At 35.6% G+C, this 20,633-nt stretch overlaps 1 long non-coding RNA gene across 1 annotated transcript; it reads right to left on the reverse strand.

The window, feature by feature from the left end:
* Positions 1-4,118: 4,118 nt before the first annotated feature.
* On the reverse strand, positions 4,119-20,121 carry LOC108520660 (uncharacterized). Its single transcript, XR_001882966.1, has 3 exons — positions 20,010-20,121; positions 8,107-8,224; positions 4,119-4,203 (listed from the first exon to the last, which is right to left on the reverse strand). It is a non-coding gene; the product is annotated as an uncharacterized LOC108520660 (long non-coding RNA).
* Positions 20,122-20,633: the final 512 nt, after the last annotated feature.

A 20,633-nucleotide genomic window follows, 5' to 3' on the forward strand; every position in this document is an offset into this window, starting at 1 on the left:
AAGACAAGGCAATGACATTTATTTAATACCCATTTTGACACTGCATTTTATGAATGGTTTCCGTAGATTGCCTCATTTAATTCTGGTGAAATCCAAGCAAGTAAGGTGTCACTACAAAGCCTTTTTGCCAAATTTTTATAAATGAGGCTCAGAGAGGGAAAACGTGACTCATGTAGGTCATGAAAATTTCTCAAGTTTTTATAAATGCTGCTGTCGTTAAAGGTAGCTATGTCTGACTCCAGGCTTATGCTTTCTCTCTTCTGCCAAGCTAGAGTAAGCAGGATGATTTCAAATTATTTTAAATGATGTCTTAAAGTGGTTTGAAGTTTTAAAAATAATGTTTTCTTCAAGTACCATCCATGGACCACAATATTTCTAAACTTCATGGCGTTTTTATATCTAATCTCATCTTTTAGAATATGCTGCCTGTCTAGAAAACTCTCACACATTTAAGACTCAGTTCTTATGATCCAGGACAAACATGTTCCCTTTGTGGATGACTTCGCTGATCATGACAAGAAGAGATTATTGCTGTTCCACCCACACACCCACCACATACACTTAACACACTGCATTCAATTAGCTAACTGTATGGCAACCTGTTTTTATCCCCAGACATCCTGGGAGACGCTTCACAGAAAGAATCAGGTAATACTCAACTTTGAATCTTCAGTTCCAATTCAGGTGCCTGGCCCATAGTTGTCATTAAATTGGTATTTTCTTAATTAATAAACAAGCACATACTAAAAGTAAAATATTATGGTGTTTATTATAAATCTTATACAAATATATTTATATATCTAAATCCTTAGCTGGGAAAAAAGATCATCATAATCAAAGAGAAAATGTTAATTTTCAAATAATTAATGTACATAATAAGAAGTTCATGTGCATTATCTGTTTCATCACTGTGCTGTCCTTAGTACTTTGACTTAACTCATTTTCTAGCCAAGGAATATAGACATTTTAGTTCTTTTTAAATATGTCTGGAAGTCAAAATATTAATTACAATATTTTACCCTGCCAATATACATGAATCTATTTTGATAAATATATGAGTGAAAGATGGATGAATAGATGAATAAATAAAAAATGAATAAATTAAGTTCACATATATGGTGAAACAAATAGCTTAGTTTTGGTGATCACAGATATTAGACTTACATAAGGTATATCACTCTTTTCTTAAAAAAAAAAACAATAATATACAAGGGTCAAGTACTATGACTTGATTAAGCACTGCTTAATATATGCTTGACTATAGCCAGGAAGAAGGCCATATTTCTTTTATAATATGTGAAATATTAAAACTAAAACCTTCCTAAATTTTAAATTCTTTCAGGAGATATGAATAGTTAAACACTTGTATCATTTTGGAAGTAAAATGAGTTTCAAGGGAGACCTAGAGGAATTCAATAATAATGACTAATTTTTAATTCACCAGAATTCCACGCTGTCTAACAAATGATATCTCTATATTACAGATGCTTTACTCAATGCTTTAATGCACAATCTATGATTTTTAAAGTAGTGAGATTAAATTGACTTCCTCGTGTCTATACAATTTGTAAAAGACAGAAGTCTGTGTAGATATAACAATAAAGACAAGAAAGACACAGAAAGAGGCAAATCACAGAGAAAGAAAATGAGAGAATTATGTGTGTGTTCAACATCACAAAATACTTTACAGTGTACAAGGATTATGCATGGGATGAATCCTAAAGGATGAGAAGGGATTCAAAAAGCAAAAAAGAGAATTCAAGGTAGAAAAGTTACCCTGTGAGAAATTATGAAAGCTTGAGAACAAGGAACAGCTGAGAAACTTCTGGAGTTCTGTTACCTTGTCCCTAGATGGGGTTGATAAATGATGTGAAATGAGGCTGGAGAGGTAGGCTAGAGTTCAGGCTCTAGAAAACCTTTGATGCTATGTTAAACTTCTCATGTTTTACTCTGTTATCAAAGAGGAGTCACTAAAAGGTTTTGAGCTGATCTTATTGGCATTTTAAAAAGCCTACTCTGGTTGCCTGGTGGCCTAGACGGAGGAGTGGCAGTGAATTTGGCTATGAGCAGATCAGTTAGAGGGATATTTTAGAAGACCAGGTGAAAACGTTGAAAGGAGAAAATAATGGAGATCTGGACTAGGGAAGTGCCTGTGGGATAAAGAGGGAACAAATGGAAAATATCTTCAGGTGGTAAATTAAATATGAAATAATAATCTCTTATGTGGTGGGTAAAGGAAGGAGAAATTTAGATGGTACTCTTGAGTTTTCGCATGAGAATAATGAAACCCTCATTATCAGTGCATGGATCGGTATAAAAAGTGCCAAAGTCAAAAGTTAAAATATCTCTGCATTCAGACAAACTTTCTAAGTGCACATTCATTTTTTTAAACTTTGAAACTTGTAAGATAGTTCAAGCAGTTTTGTCAGTGTGCTTAGGCATCTCTACAGAAGAGGGAGGAGAAATTGGAGCTCTTTCTAATTCTCATCAAGTCTTTTATTCTGAAACTTAAATGCTATAGTTCTTTGAATTTTGTTTTCAAACATAAATTTTTTATGTTTCACTCTTATGAATTGATAGTCTGAATTGTGCACATGAGAGATGGTTTTGATCTTCCAGTATTATTCTGGTGACTGTACCATTAATTTATAACTCACTGGCTACTACTTATTTTCTCTAATTTAGTCCATCCTACCTTTTAAAACATCCTCCTCTTTCTGTCACCTCAATACTGTATTCAAGTCTAGACATGAAATAAATATTTTGCAATTTAAATTTGAGTGTTGAACAGACAGCACTTTGCTTATGTTTGAAGAATTTTCAATGAGAAAAAGGAGAAGAGATGAGAAAAAAAGTTATGGCTTCTATAATCTCATGAAGCAATTACCAAATGTTTATACCATGAGATTTATCAGTAACTTTTCAAATGTAACTTCATGTTTTTTATTATTTATCAACCGATAATCATTGGCTGGGAAATGATACATTTGGACACAATGATATCCTTTCCTCCTTTTTAAAATTCTTTATGGTAGGTACACCTGGTTGCTTGATCAGAGTTTTCAGTGAGGTTATTGCTTTGGGTTTAGGTTGGTTGGCTTGTGTCTCTATAATGAACAATTTGTTTGCAGGAAGACACTCTGTTATTAAGTTATACAGAACTTGATGGATAGAGATGTGGGAGGTGGGTTGAAACACACTTTATACTACACTTTATGAAGTGGCACGGGACATTAATTGAAAATCTAACTCATTTCACTTTATGTCAAAATATAGCAACGTTCTTTACAACTTTGACATTTTAGTAATCACTTGGAAAAAAAATCTTGGGTAAATCATACAGGAAGATAGTTATCTTCCGTCCTTAACAAATTTGACTGCTTTGGAAATAATCAACTCATAAATATTTAGCTAATATACACCCAGAGCAATGGATTGTGCAAAATTAAATGCCTCATTGAAACAATTAATTTCAAATGCTATGATTTATTGAGCATACTTTACTGGAAATTTAATAGAAATATGGACTCAAAGTAATTTGAGCAGAGGATGTTTGCACTGTCTTTGATTTCTGGCCAACATATATTCTTTCTTACCCTGCAGGTGAACCTCATGAAAGAGCAAACTTCCAGGAAAGCTCTCTAATTGAATTTGTGGGTCAGAGTTTGATGAGAGGAGGCGATGACCACAGATTGTAAAAAGACTAAATAAATAAATAAACAAAATGAAGTCATCTTTTTATATTTCACATACCTCCTGCAGTTAAGCCCTCAGGGAAGAAAATGCCACTTCACTAAAAGCTGTTGTCATCATCTGTCCATTTCAAAAGAATACAGCTCATGCTTCTCAGAGCATCAATAACCAAATATATCCTCCAGGCATCTGAAACATTCAGTCCTGCAATTTCCCGTAAGTAGGCTTGTGCTTGGGCTTTAAGCAAGAGTTTCACACAGCAGTAGAAGGCAGCAGGAATAGCCAGAAAGGCTGGGATGGGGAGTTGGAGAGGTGATAATGGAATGGAGGTGGTAAAGGAGAGGAAGGTGATGAAAAAAATACTTACTTAGAGTCTTGGGTTAATTCAATCTATCTGCATTTGTAGCAGAAAGGACACTGAGGTAGGATTCTGAAGACCTGGGTTCTAGATGCAATCTGTTAATGTCCTCAAGAAAATCACTCTGTTGTTTGTTAGACTAATTTTCTTACCTGTAAAGTGAAATCAGACAAATAGGCAAGACAAATGTTAAGATTTCTTTCAATGTAGGCATTCATTAACTTTTAAACTTTATCTTACAGGTTTCTTTCTTCAATTTTGCAGAAGTCAGATATCTTCCAAAAACAATTAAGCTTGAACACAGCTGAATTTTAATTTCCAAATACTTAATAATGATCAGTGAAGAACCATATGGGTTTTGCTTTAGGTACATGTCTCTTTTGTGTTCATAATTCAAAATGTTTCCTAATTAAACCAAGCTTTTTGATTTTTATTATAATTTCTAAAATGTGTTATAATAATAAATCATTTCCCAAAATATTTTAAATCACACTTTCAAAACTAAACTTTGGCTTCTAGGTAGGTATGAATTTTGTTGTCATTTTGTATTTTTATCCTCTCTACAATATTCTGTATCTAGGAAGAAACCCATTCTTGTCTTTTTTTTAGCCCAAAAACCTAAGCAGAATACAGAATACAGTTTATCTTACTTGATTTAATTGAATAATTACCTCTTTCCAGGCGTAGGATAGATGGTCTGGCCATGCTGATTTCAGAATGTATGCCTGGATCTGAACAGAACATTGTTCCCAGTGACCTCTGAACTTCCCAAAAGTTAGTGAATGTAAACTAAATCTGGGTTTCTTCATGTTTTAATGACTCCTTCATGACTTAATGATGCTATAGTCTCATCTTTTTTTTAGCCCAATAACTTAATGATTTCTTCATGTCTTAATGGTTCCTTCATGACTTAATGATACTACATTTCAGCTGAGCGTGGTGGCTTAAGTCTGTAATCCCAGCACTCTGGGAGGCTGAGGTAAGTGGATCACCTGAGGTTAGGAGTTCAAGATTAGCCTGGCCAACACGATGAAACCCATTTCTGTAAAAACACAAAAATTAGCTGGACACGGTGGTGTGTGCCTGTAATCCCAACCACTCAAGAGGCTGAGGCAGGAGAATTGCTTGAACCCGGGAGGCGGAGGTTAAGGGAGGCGGAGGTTACAATGAGCCACTGCACTCAAGCCTGGGTGACAGAGCAAGACTCCGCCTCAATCAAAAAAAAAAAAAAAAAATGGGGCCGGGCGCAGTGGCTCACGCCTGTGATCCCAGCACTTTGGGAGGCCGAGGTGGGGGCATCACGAGGTCAGGAGATCAAGACCATCCTGGCTAACATGGTGAAACCCTGTCTCTACTAAAAACACAAAAAATTAGCTGGGCGTGGTGGCGGGCGCCTGTAGTACCAGTTACTCGGGAGGCTGAGGCAGGAGAATAATGTGAACCCGGGAGGCGGAGGTTGCAGTGAGCTGAGGTCGTGCCACTGCACTCCAGCTTGGGGGACAGAGTGAGAGTCTGTCTCAATTAAAAAAAAAAAAAAAAAAAAAAAAAAAAAAAACACACAAAAAACGATACTGTGTTTCAATCTACTCAAGAAGAAACTTAAATTTTTAAAGCCAGCCTTTCAGCATATGGACAAGCAGTGCACTCCAATCATAATGTAAGATAGAAAATACACAAATAATTACATGGATGGGACTGAAACATGGGAAATAATTTGTTTTCCTTTTTTTTTTTTTTAACAACTGGCTTACTAGTGTGTGTGTGTGCGTGTGCACAAGTGTTTCCAGTTTTGTGTGACACTTAATATAGGGGCTTTCACCAGTACCCATACCTTGAGTTTCTTAGTTTTCTTTCATTAGGAAAGCATGAAAGACCTCATAATATAAGCATGCGGCATTGTACCATTGCCATCAGCAATGTCACAGCGTTTTTCTGGTAGTTGGTTGTTTAAGACACTTCACTGAGCTGAATTCTAATATGGTGAAAAGACAAAGGTAAAGCGTTGTTTTCTCAATTTGTTTTAGTGTTTGTTTGTTCTGTTTGTTTAATTTTCCACAAAGTACTCTTGAGGTAATGGTCTTTGTACGGGTAGATTTTATTTGAGAAGTGGTTCCAAGGAGTGACAGGGGAGGAAAAGAATGAGATAACAAAGGAGGAAAATCTAATCCAAAGATGTTTTATTAAGTTGGTCCACACTATGGGAAAATAGGGCTCAATTTTGAGGTTGAAACTCTTTGGATCTGAGCAGAATATGCTTCCAACTGTCTGCCCAAGAGACTGACTAACAATTTTACCCACTAGCTGCTACTCCCTATAATTCAAAGGCTGTCCAATGGTTGTTTAAATCTTTTGCACTTTCAGGCTGCTACATGCAGCTGGCTATAGTGAAGACTAGAATTAAAAGGCTCACTGAGAGAATGTGGGCCAGGAATAAGGCGTGTTCAATACACAGACCACATTAAATGGCATAAGGTAAGCACTCAGTAAATGTTCATTAGTTTATGTGCCAGAAACTATGGTATGATTTGCAGTGATGTTCTCAGGACTGAATATTATTAATTTCATTCAATAGATAATGATTCCATGACAAAAAGATAAAAAGAGGAGAAGGGCAAGGAGAGGGAGAAAAAGTTAGATAACTTGTCCAAAGTCACAAAACTACTAAATAGCTGAGTCAAGATTAACACTCAAATCATCTGATTCCAGAAATCACCTGCTTTTTTGTTTAAGAGAAGTGGTATGTCACAATGAAAAAACATCACTATGAGTCAGAAGTTGTGTGTGTGTGTGTGTGTGTGTGCTGCATCGTGGATAAAATGTAAGTTATTAAGCTAGAAAGTAGGCTCAAGTGATGACTCTAGAACTTATCTGTGTGTCTTTGATCAAATCAGTCAAACTCTGTTAATTTATTTGTATGTCATACTTTTTTCTGAAACATATTTCTGCACTCCAATTATTTAATTTAATTTATACTATATTCTGTGGAATTTTTTTTTTTTTTTTTTTTTTTGACAAAATCTTGCTCTGTCTCCCAGGCTGGAGTGTAGTGGCATGGTCTTGGCTCACTGCAACCTCTGCCTCCTGGGTTCAGGAGATTCTGCTGCCTCAGCCTCCCAAGTAGCTGTGATTACAGGAGTGCACCACCATGCCTGGCTAATTTTTGTGTTTTTAGTAGAGACAGGGTTTCACCATGTTGGCCAGGATGGTCTTGAACTCCTGACCTGAGGTGATCCACCCGCTTCAGCCTCTCAAAGTGCTGGGATTACAGGCATGAAGCATCGTGCCTGGCCTATAGAATGTTTTAAATTATATCAGAGTATCTCAGACTCAGAACCACTGACATTATGGGCCAGATAATTGTGGCTGGGGAAGGCTGTCCTGTGCATTGTAGGATACTTTAGCAATATTCTTGGTTTCTGTCTACCAAATGTTAGTACAACTTCACTGTCAGTTGTAACAACCAAAAATGTTTCCAAATATTGTCATATGTCTTTTGGGGGGGGGGGGCGGTGCAAATACCAGCTTCCCATTTCCATTAAGAAATGCTAACCATTGAGCTGGGTGATACTGAAGACACAGTTATGACTTACATATGTTTTATGAATGTTATTCCCAAAGGTTAATAAAAGTTTTTGGAATATAGTCTACAATCAAAGTTTTGTGTAAAAGTTTATCTCATAAAATATTGAAAATCAGATGGCTCTCGGATTTCAGAAACTGTTGCTGCAGATTATTTTGAGCTGGAGGAGGCAGGGGGGCCTCAGAAACAAGAAAGTTTCTCTGACATCCTCCTGCCTTTCTGTCTCCTGCTGCTCTTTCTCCTCCAAATCTAGCCATAGAAACCAGAATTACTCTCTACCAAGGTGGGTCATAAAAACTAGAATTCCTCTCCCAATGCAAGCCATAAAACATAGAAAGGTCACTCTCTGACCTTTTCCCTTCACCTTTGAAGAACTTCAGGTATTTTTACCTATACCTGGAAGAAAGGAATGAACAAAGAAGCCAAGAAGAATCTGAAAAAAGCAGTCTTTGCTAAGTTCTCCCCAGTTTATTACCATGGGATCATATCCTTTTTGTCCAAACATGTTTCTCCACAATTATTCACTTCTTTTTCATAATTAGCGTAAAAACACATATTTCTCTGGGTCTTCAGGTCTTTGTCTCTGAAAGTTCCTGCATCATGTAAAAACATTGTTAAATTATTTTCTATGCGTTTTTTCTCTTGTTAATCTGTCTTTTGTTATAGGGATGTCAGATGGGACCTCACTATGGGTGACGAAAAGATATTACTTTTTGCCATACATTTTCGAGAGGTTTCTTAACACCAACTATTGATCTGCCAAGCTAATGAAATTTCCTTTGACGCATTCAGATTTTGACCATTTTATCATTTAGCTTTCCAACCTTCAGCAAGATCTTGAGTTTGTCATTTCACTTTGATTATTAAACAAGTAGCACAAATAATAACCTTGCTCTCAATAAACTAACAATAAAAGCCTATCAAATAAAATACCTGTTTAACATACTGCTAAATAAATAATGGCCATTATGATGCATAATCATTATGCTTCTTAAGAGAATCAAGTTATGAGTTTCAAAACCATGTCTCCTGCATAAGGATTTTAGATATTTTCTGCCTTCTCTGCAATTTTGATGGTTTGCTTGCAGTTTGCTTTCATCTCATGACAAACTCAAGAGAAATCAATTTAATTTGAAACAACAAGTAGTCATTAGTCATTTTCTGTTGTAAAGATTAAATGAGCTTGCATCAAGCACTGTGCTAAATAAAGCTTTGCATACACTAAGTAAATCTGGACAAAATGGCAGTGATTGTTTGCCTGCTCCATTACTCCTTCTCCTTCCATCACAGGCCAGACACTTGAGAAGGATTTTGGAGATTCACAGTTAGATTTTAACCAGAGAATTTAATAGTATAGGAAAGTAATACTTCTCAAATTCTAATCTGCATGTGAATCAACTAGGATACTGATAAAATGCAGATTCTGCTTTTGTAGGTCTAAGTTGAAGTCAGAGATTCTGAATTTCTATCAAGTTCAAGGCGATGCCAATCATTCTGATACAAGGACAACTCTTTGAGTTGCAAGGTAACTGGAGACGGTCGTCATGTTATGAGAAAGATGTCAATCCTTTCTAGCTGAAGGGATTTAAGAATGGCTTGGTTGGTAATCTATTCTCCCTGAGGCCATAGACCAAACTCAATGTCTGGTACAGAGTAAGATCTCAATAAATACTAGATAGATGAGTGAAGAAAGCATTTTAATGTGTGTCAGTCAATGTGTTTGTTTGAAAGTGTTCAGATGGAATTGAAAGGTATTTCAGATGGGGAGCATAAGTCGCAGAGGCAATAGAAGTCAAAACAGCGGTTCTCAAAGTGCAGTCCTTTGGACCAGCAGCATCAGCATCTTCTGGAAATCTGTTAGAAATACAAAGTCTGAGGTCCCACCCAAGTGTACTGAAGGAGAAGACCTGGGCTAGGGCCCAGCAGTCTGTGTTTTAGCAAACCCACTAGGTGATTCTGATGCATGTTAAAGGTTGAGAACCACTGACTGAAAACGCAGACATGAATTCAGATTACTTGGAGTGTAGGACATATGAAGAAGAATAAAAGAAGGTCTAAATGGATTATAACATCAAGGATGTGATTGCTATCTCAAACATTTCATTGATTATAATCACAGGACTGACAGGGCCAAAAAACACATTCCTACCACTCACCCCGTTCTCAATACCCTAAGCAATTAACATATCCCACATGGATACATCTTTCCTCATCAAAGAAGTACAGGAATAAAGATGACTAGGAGCGACAGGGAATTTAGAGAGAGCAGAAGCTGCAGCAGAGAGGAGGTAACGATAGGCTCAGAGGAAATGCTGTGAGCCAGCTACGATTTAGAGGTGGGGAACGGCCGAATGAACCAAAAAATGGGTGTTGGAGAGAGAATGCAAGTATTAGCCCGAGTCCAGGAAGCTAAATAAGACATCAGAGAAGGGCTAAAATGAGAAGAGACTGAAGCTCTGCGATAATTGAAAGAAACAGAATGGCCAGGAGAAGAGGACTCTTCCTGATCTTAAATAGACTGTAAGTTGTGGAGGCACAAGTTAAACACTGTAATTCCACACACCAATGCCAGAATTGTCTCTCCGAATGACAAATTTGTCACCCGAGCACACAAAAAGTCCTTGTGTGATGGATAATAAAGCACCTGTTGCCTACTTTTTAAAGTATAAATGGGGTTTTCTTGTTGTTTTTGTTGAATTCTGAATAATTTCTTTAATAAAAGCTAAGACAACAGAGTCTTACTACTTAAACTATTTAAATTTGTGGAAACAAAATATTTCTCAAACTCAGCAGATGCCAAAATAGACACTTTCCAAAGAACTTGAGAGGGAAGAAGGAGGAAAGGCCCAGCAGTGGTGAAGGCAAAAGAGCCCCATTTTAAATAAAAGAAATACAGAGTTGTAGCTCCAGTTCTGCCACTATGTCTGTGACTTTTGGTGAGTTGCTTCCCCACTGTCTGTTTCTGTTTCCTTATTCATTACAGTCCAAGTCCTTACTTTTCCTACCAAGCCTTAGTGTTAAACATATTTATCCTTGAGAAAGTTATTTTAAGATTGCAAAGGCTAGGTACAGTATTGAGAAAACTTATCTAAAACAAATCTTGCCTCTTTTCTCTCTCCTGGCTCTTCGGTCCTCTGATTCTCTGAATTTTTGCAACAATTCATAAATTAGCCACATTTATATACATGCTTATAAATAATTATCATTTGTTTTGCAGTTATTCTTTTTGAAATACCTAAGTGTAATTTTCTCCAAAATTTTCAGAATATGAGAATCATCAATATCGTCAAATGAAAAATAAATGTTTTGTCAACCTGGGAAAAATATATGATTTATTAATGAGACTGCAGGCTCTCAATTATTCATTTTTTATTTCTGTACTTATCCTATGCATTCATTATTTATTGATAAATAAATAAAAGGACATGCATTTTATCTTTGTTATACACTATTTGCTTTGGAAGAAGTCATTGAGCCTTTGTTTCTGTATCTACAATATTAGCAAAGTGTTCATCATAATAAAAACTAATATATATGAGTATTGACATGTGCACGTGTTTAAATTAATTAAAATATAATACTTTCTAAACTCATCAGATGATTGAGTCTGGCACTTTCAAAATAGCTTGTGTAAACAGATCATCCAGGTGCTTCACCTGAATTGTTTTATTTGTTCCTCAGAGTGCCCCTAAGTGCTCCTCTGCTTTCACTTTTGATGAAGAATTTAAGCTTTTTTTCGGGAGTATAATCCCAGAGCCTTCACTCTTGGCCACTACCCTGTGGTGTATGGAATTAATCTTATCATGATTCTTGGATGTGGAGTTGGGCATTGTTTCCTTTCTAAAACGTGACGCATGTTTTCTCCAGCAACTGGCATGCACATTTCGTAGTAATCCATAGGTACTCAGTAAATTATTCTAAACTAAATGTATTAAACTTTTGTATGGAAGTTTCTGAGTTTAAGAGGAGTGACGAATTAGGTAACAGGAAAACAGCACACATTAAAAAACAAACAAACAAACAAAACAACAATCAAAAAAATCCACACAGATAGACTTGGCATTACACATAGAGTTGGCATTAGGTATAGCAAGGTCAACACAAACGTCTTTTCTCCATTCAATCAACATACATCTGAGTTTTGAGACATGGGTTAGAATTAGCCTGGATAGGGAAGGGAGGTCTAAGCAGACACACGGAGGCATTGGTGTATAAGTTACAACATAAGAGTTATGTTTTGAAAGTGATGGGAAGAAAAGTGAAGAATGAGATTGCAGTTTTAAGCAAGACGTAACATGTCATTGGTAAAGCATTTGGAAAATATTCTGGGGATAAAGCATTCCAGGGAAAGAGTGACAAGTTCATGATTCCATACACGGAAGATCATTCTAGCAGTGTATGAGAAATGGATGGAAGGCGGCTAGACTTGATATGTGATATACAAGAAAAAGCCTATTAAAGCGGTTCAGGGGAGAGATGATGGGGCTTGGAATGAAGGCAGTGATATCAGTGGGAATAGAGAAAAAGTGTGAGTGTGTGTGTGTGTGTATATATATATTTCTAATAATATATATTTATAATACATATACACACAGTATTTTTTTTAAATACTTATAGCCAGAGGTAAGAAGAAGAAAAATGGTTGACCAAATGGCCAGCTATGCCCCGCAAGATTCTGAAGAAGCACTGCTTAGTACCAGACTCCTTGGCTTGTCTCCAAATTAAATTTTGTAGTCTTTCTTATTGCCTTATTAATTGCTCCTATTCTTTTCTTAGCAGCATAAGGCAACATGAATTTCAGGCACTAAAATTCAAAATCCAGATGTGTAGAAGAAATATCACTAACTGGAACTTCAACAAGTATTAAATTCCTACTAAAAGTATTTAATTTGAAATTAATAAGGTGATGGTATGGAAATTAAATCCCCTATGATTGTCAGAGAAGAGCACCTATTGAGGTATAACTATATGAAAGATAAATCTACTTGCAGTGTAATTAATTCAAATCTGCAGAACCAATAAGTGTGTGACGATGTTCTTATTATTACATTACACTTGTGAGAAATGCTCAGGAATTTAATTAGCATTTACCCATACAACTAAGGAAAATGAGATATTAAGCATGCTATCCAATTAACTAGCTATAGATTGCTTGTTAAATAAATATTAAATGTATAAACACTTGAGACTAGCTTGGAAGTATTGCCCTAACTAGATATCCATTTACTTATGAGTTTTTCCCCCAAAATAATAGTAATTTTAAGAACTAAAAATACAGAGGCTTCCAATGGAGGTTACAGGCTTTTCCATGTGACTGTTTTCCTTTTCAGCTCAATTAGGCCATGTTTTCCAAATTTAAGCTACAGTTTAAACTATGTCGTTGTCTTCTTTTCCAAATTTAAGCTATTGTTTAAACTATGAGATCACATGCATTATGCAAGCAAGTTTTTACAACACTCTGGTCAGTTATCTTAGGGTGTCAATATCTCCATTTTACAGATATGGCTACTGAAATGTGGATATGCTAATTTGTTCCATGTCACACAGCAAGACAGTGAAGACAGTGTTGCATGCTTTATTACTGCAGTATTTCTAAATACCCTCTATCCCTACAAAGCCATCATGATGATATTGATATAAATCAAACATCATTCCTCTATTCAAAACTCCTTAATGACCTTCCATATCATTAAGAGCAAGATGCTTTAATTTTTAAGGCTCTTCATGAGGTGGCCACTGCTAACATTCTCTCCAACTTCAGATCCATCACACGTTTCAGCTCGTGTCCTACCAACTCTCCCTTTTATTTTATCTACTCCTGGTGCTTGTGTATTCACTCTTCCTGGACCATTGTAGGCAAGTTCCAGCATCAGGACATTCAATCATGCTGTTTTTTTCTTATTCCCTCACTTGCTTCCTATCTCTACTCAAATATTACCATATCAATGAAAGGGAGTCCCAAAAAGAGGGGTCTCATTTCTACCATTCCCATCCCTCTAATTTGCTTTATTTTTCCCTGATCATAGCACATACTACAAATTTGGCATATTTATTTGTCCCTTGTGTGCCACCCCCCTGGGCTATAAAGTCCCCAAGAGAAGGAATTCACATTTGTTCATTATTATATCCCAGCACAAAAAGTAATGATGCCCAGACATGGCTTATTTAATGAAAATAAAAGAATGATCTGTGAACAATAGCATCTATATGCCACACTAGAAGTTCCAGTTGGTCACAATAGTTCCAGTTTCTACATTTTTCAAAGTTCGCGTTGAGCAGTATAACATAACACATGGGCCGGCCGCGGTGGCTCAAGCCTGTAATCCCAGCACTTTGGGAGGCCGAGATGGGCGGATCACAAGGTCAGGAGATCGAGACCATCCTGGCTAACCTGGTGAAACCCCGTCTCTACTAAAAAATACAAAAAACTAGCCGGGCGAGGTGGCGGGTGCCTGTAGTCCCAGCTACTCGGGAGGCTGAGGCAGGAGAATGGCGTGAACCCGGGAGGCGGAGCTTGCAGTGAGCTGAGATCCGGCCACTGCACTCCAGCCTGGGCGACAGAGCAAGACTCCGTCTCAAAAAAACAAACAAACAAAAAAACATAATACATGGTTAGAAATGGGTCTAGCTCTTTGCTTAACTTTTTTCTTGGATCTTGACATAGTCCCTCATGCTCATTAATGATAATTTGTGTATTCCTTGAACGGAGTTTATTGTGCATTCTATCACCCAGCTACTTTTTGAGATTTTCATTACATACTCTCTCCAATTCAAAAGGGTTCAAATTCAACCAGTTACTTCAAAATCATCTGAGATTGTTTAAAAAGGAATTCTACTGGTCAAGGATTTGTTTTTTATGCATTGCTATGTTTTCAACTCTAGAAATTTATATCATATTTTTAAGATAGATCTAGGAATCTTTCTTGTTAAGATGGAGAATTGGAATGTGTGATCACTAAAGGAATGGGCAGATACTCGGCAAACCAATATTTAACTTCATGGATGTTTCTAGAGTATTGTCTAATATTTTAAAACATCTAGTATCTTATTAATATGTTTCCCATTCTGTAAAGTAGAGGTGATTATCCTCTAGGAAAAAAAATGACAAGATCTATAAAAATGCAAGGTTCAGTTTAGTTTGTTTTGTTTTGTCTCAGTGTTTTGATTAGCATCTTTGAATGATATGGGTGGATAGCAGCAGGATAGTCTTAAAGGCTTAAAAAAATACATCCAAGATGTTAAAGAGATTAAATCAAGTGTTAGAAAATGATATTTTGTAGTAATTAGATGAAAAGAGAACATAAATAGGGAAACAATTGTTTCCAACCATCTGAAAGATTGTCTTAGCTAAGAAAGTTAAGTTTGTCTGTTTTTGCTTTTCTCTTTATTCCAAGACAGTAGAGCAAGTACCAATGAGAATTCAGATGGCATATGGAGAGTCTACCTTGGGATAAGTACAATAAACATGTTGTCTGTATATAACAGTTTAAATAGAAAAATGAGTAAATTCTACTTAGAACTTAGACAATAGAGACAAGAACAAAAAGGCCCACCTTTTCTGAAGATGTAGAAAAACACATGAATGGAAACATAACAATAATTTATAATTATATTGTGGAGTTAACAATAGGAAACAAAATCAATACATAAATACGAAGTTGCTTCTAAATAATTATAACATGTAGAATCATAGGCAGATGAAGTGGGAGATTAATCAAGCCTTAGTGAGTTTCATATATCTGGAGGGTATTTAAATGGAAGTTGGATGATATTTACTTGTGATGCTGTGAAGATTATTTGAACCAAAAACACAATTTATTTCCTATAAAGTTTCATCTAGCCCTGGTTTTCAATGAAATTACAATTACAATTTATTTCACTTGAGAAATAATGAATGCCTAAAATTTACTCTCAAATAGTGTAGCAAATAAATATGAACTTGAGTATAAATAAATATATGCATATAATTTATCTTTAATAATCTCAGATGATATTTGAAGTAATTTGGTTAAATTTAAACTCTCTTGAATTGGAGAGAGTATGTAATGAAAATCTCAAAAAGTAGTTGGATGATAGAATGCACAGTAAACTTCATTCAAGGAATACATAAATTATCATTAATATGTATGAGGGACTATGTCAAGATCCAAGAAAAAAATTAAGCAAAGAACCAGACACATTTCTAACCATGTATTATGTTATATTGTTCAACATAAACTTTGAAAAATGTACAAATTGTGGTTATTGTGATCAATTTGAACCTTCCAGTGTGGCAAAAATGCCGTTGTTGACAGAACATTCTTTTATTTTTTTCACTAAATAAGCCATGTGCCATCCACTATTACTTCATTTGCTGGGGATATAGTAATGAACAAATGTGGATAGAAAGAGAAAATAGGGATACAATGACAATATAGTAAAATTGTAATTGGCATAACTAGGTGAAGGGTGTAAAGATAATCATTGTACTATTCTTTTAACTTTTCTCTAGTGTTTCCTTATAATTTTTTTCAAAATAAATAACAAGTTAAAACCGCATGTTTAGGAATGGCCTTCCTAAATGGCAACAGAGAAGAAAATATGGGGATATTGAGCATCTCTTAATTCTCAATGTACTTTTATTAAAATGTAAACAAATTTTAGATTGGTAATTAATTTCCCTTTTTCTCAAGGATCCCCAGAAATTGTTCAGTTCTATTTTTTTCTCAAAACAGGACTTTTGTATTAGTTCCACATGTATATTTTCCATATTTTTTCCAACATCTGTAATTAAGAATCCTTAAGACAATTGTTTTCTTTTTAGTTCATATTTAAATTGTGAGCCATGTAAATAATGGTTGAAAAAATAAAAAATTTGACTCAGAGCTTCACTCTTGAAAATAAGACTATAACAAAGAAAGAATAAATAACATCATGTTCATATAGCATATTGGGGATAAAGTTAGTTGGAACTTGGTATCATTCCAAAGTGACACAATAAGGTCTTTGAGTAGCTGAACTACATAAGACAATAAAGGAAGATTAAATTTAAATTTCTCTACCTTTGGTTGTATGATTGTGGTCTTCATTTTTTTTTTTTTTTTTTTTTTTTTGAGACAGAGTCTGACTCTGTCGCACAGGCTGGAGTGCAGTGGCGCCAACTTGGCTCACTGCAAGCTCCGCCTCCCGGGTTCACGCCATTCTCCTGCCTCAGCCTCCCAAGCAGCTGGGACTACAGGCGCCCACCACCACGCTTGGCTAATTTTTTTGTATTTTTAGTAGAGACGGGGTTTCACCGTTTTAGCCAGGATGTTCTCAATCTCCTGACCTCGTGATCCACCGCCTTGGCCTCCCAAAGTGCTGGAATTACAGGCATAAGCCACCACGCCCGGCTGTGGTCTTCATTCTTTGTCAACTTGGTTAACTAGAACTGTCAACTCAGAATCACCTTCCCTATGTGGTTTCAGGTTAAGGTTGGGAAAAACAGAAACTTATAAAAATGATTTCCTCATTTTTTAAAACTTTTTATTTTAGAGTAATTTTAGAATTGTAGAAAAGCTGCAAAGATACTATAGAGGGTCACCAGATGCCTCTCACCTGGCTTTTCCTAGTGTTATCATCTTATAAAGCCATGGTACATATTGCAAATCTAAGAATGAATATTTGGTACAATGCTATTAACTATTTGGTACAATATCATTAACCAACCTGTAGACTATTTTTCTTGCATTTTTCAATGGGTGGGAGGTTCTGTTTGTTTTCCTGTTCCAATTTCCCATCCAAGATACCATATTACATACTATATTTATTTGGCGTATCTCCTTAGACTCCTCTGATCTATAACAGTTTCTCAATTTTTCTCTTTTCTTATGAACTTAATAGTTTTGTGGAGTAGTAGTCAGGTGTTTTGTAGAATATCCCCCAAACTGAGTTGATGTTTTCTTATTATTTGACTTGGGTTATAGTTTTTTTTTTTTTTTTTTTTTTTTTTTTTTTTTTTGGTAAAAAGTACATACAGGCAAGGTGCCTTTTCATTATATCATAGCAAGGGGTACATGCTATCCATATGACTTATTATTGATATTTTTGAAACTATGCCACTTGTTTAAAATGGCATTTGAAAGTTTTTTACACTAAAAAATATTTTTTTTCTCTTTTCATACTCTATTCTTTGCATGCGAGTCACCGATCCCAACCCACACTCAAGAAGAAGTAAACTAAGCTCTGCTTAAGAGAACAGGAAGAATCTACATATATTATTTGGAATTTTCTGTAGAAAAGACTTTTCTTTCTCAATAATTTATTTATTTGTTCAATCATTTATTTTTATTAGCATGGACTCATGAATATTTTATTTTTGGGGTTAAAATCTAATATTTTGTCCCAGAATTCACCATTGGTGACTCTTTTGTTTGGTTTCTCTCTCCTCTGACAAGGTCCCATCTTTCCTTCATTGTTGTTTTTTGTTATTTCGTCACCTTTTTGCTTTCTAGTAGTCCAAGATGGTGTAGGTTTGTCTTGCTTGTATCTTTCCAGTTCCCATTCTAGAGTCAGTCATTTTTCTAAGAATCTCTGGTTCCTTTTATTTTAGAAAGGTACATACCATTTTGAATGCTAAAATGAAACAGAAGCCATTATTTTCTGAAATTCGTTGTAGTCAGATGCAATGATGGACAGATCTAGAGGTGACCAAAAAGTTCCAGATTATTGTTGCTTTCCTTTCTTCTGACTTTTTCCTGACTGATGATCCTGTTGCAGAATAGGCTTTAGGACAACCACTATATACTTGTCTGTAGACCCACAGAAGTAGTGGTTATGCAGAACCAACAAATTCCCATAGATCTTCCAACAAGCTTCCCTTTTGCTGTCCCACCTCATAAGCTGAACACAGCCAATGACTATCTCTCTGATCCTCTAATTCCCTTTTTGAACTTTCGCTTCTCCAGTTCCTTTCCCAGTTGCAATATATTTTATTTTTGTGATAATAAAGCCTATTCTAGAATACTCATGGTGATTCTGCTTCTAGAAATAGTTCAGACTAGATAAGTGAAAATTTATCTAAAATTGTTTCTCTAATCTGACTAAATATAAAGTTATTGATTACTCGGAAGCCAATAAAATACTGGACACTGGTATGACATAGAATGTGGTAGAAAAACAGGTACTTAAATTGTCATCTGTAGTCACCTGAATTTGAATGCCAATAGAATATTTTAGTGGAAATAAATAGTATAATAGAGTTGGTTGATTGCCTCTATGTGTGCTTAGAAAACTTGAAAGAAGAAAATGATGAGCTCAGGATTTTAAATTGCCAGGTCAATATCTAAATCAGGAACAAGAAATGTTCTGTGTGCCCTAAACGCAATTCTTACCTTCTATAGCAATTTGTTTATAATTTCAGGAAATTAAACCCAAATTATAATCCTTTGAGGATCAAATTTATAAGATAAATTAAAATTACAATATTATGGAGTCTCATGTTAAGGTTATGGCATTGATTGTCACAGTCTGATACCTTCAACACTGGTATGGGGAATGATGTACAATTTTAAAGAAACTAAGGACTTTGACCCCAAGTTTTGGTTAGTGTTCCCCTAAGAAATTTAGTCCAGCATTTTCTAAAGAAATAAGGTAATTTTCCTGCAGGGGCTCTGGCTCCTCCTCAAAATCACTGCTTACCACCTCTCCTCGCTTCCAAACATATAAATAGTCTCAATTTCTATCAGGCCCTAAGGGTTTGCACACAAAGTATGACTCAGGCGACAGCAGCATACCTATCAAAATAATTGCACAATTTTGCCTATTCATATATGAAAAAACTTGGGGTTTCCTCAGTTCTGAAATGCATAGTTGAAATGCAACTGGCTAAGTCTCCACACTGATGTCTCTGAAATGCAAGATATTATAGTAGGAAAGGGCAAGTTGAAGTCTCTAGAACTATCTTTTCTCTATCTTATATTAAAGCAAAAGCAAACATGACTTTCTGGAAGGAATGCAGAGATTAGAGCCCCCCACATACACAAAGAAAAAAGTAAATAAAGAAAGAAAATGTGAAGACTCCTGCCACATCAATTCCTCATGCCTATTTGGCCTGTGTAGAACACAGATGAATCTTACAAACTAACAGTAGATGACCCTAAAACTTATCAGGTGGTTATTCCCACTGTAGTTCTTTTAAAACTGTGTTTTGTTTTGGTTTTTTTCTGGAATCAATGCTGTTCTCTGTCTCAAAGTTTTAACCTTACTAGTCTTCATCTTCATGATACCAAGCTCTCATTTCATTCTGTTTTACCAGCTGTTTACCTTTCCCAGAAAATGTCTCCAGATGTTATGTAGTTTTCTGCCTTAAAATCACTGTCCAGTTCCACTTCTTTGTAATATGCAACAGATGATACCAACCTGTTTTTCCTCTGTTGGAATGGTAGGTTTTCTGATTCATTGTTTCACATTCTTTCTCACTCTTCTTACTATTGCATTTCTGTTCCTCAGCTTCCTACAAAATGGGTGTTTGGCTCTGATTCTGATAGGAAGCATTAAGACAAAAAAAATTCAAGATATTAAAACATGTTTAGTTCTGCCTCAGAACCAGATATCACACTATATTATATTGCCAAAACCTCAGACCAACTTTACGTTGTATTACTAGTCTCTTTTTACAGGTAAGAATATTGTAATACCAAGACGTTGAATGACTTGGTCAGAAGTGACAGCTGGATACAAAGGATGCCCATTTGTTTGATGCCAGAGTTGACCTCTTAAGCCCTACTTCCTCCTTTTTAATATTGTGAGTTATTCAGTCTTTAAATTCACAAAATGCTTCTCGCAAACATATTTTCCCTTGTACCGTTAGATTTTATTATGAAAGTTGGGTTGAATACAGATAGGTTTAAAATCCCTGCATTGAATCACATTGAATAGAATAAAAAAGAAAGAAAGAAGAGAGGGAATTCCACTTTTCTTCACTGCTGAGATCATCATTTTGCAAAAAGAAATAAACCTATTTGTCAGAATTACTTGAAAAAT

Source organism: Rhinopithecus bieti, unplaced genomic scaffold (genome assembly GCF_001698545.2).
Source record: "Rhinopithecus bieti isolate Rb0 unplaced genomic scaffold, ASM169854v2 scaffold_49371, whole genome shotgun sequence".
Classification (NCBI taxonomy): domain Eukaryota; kingdom Metazoa; phylum Chordata; class Mammalia; order Primates; family Cercopithecidae; genus Rhinopithecus; species Rhinopithecus bieti.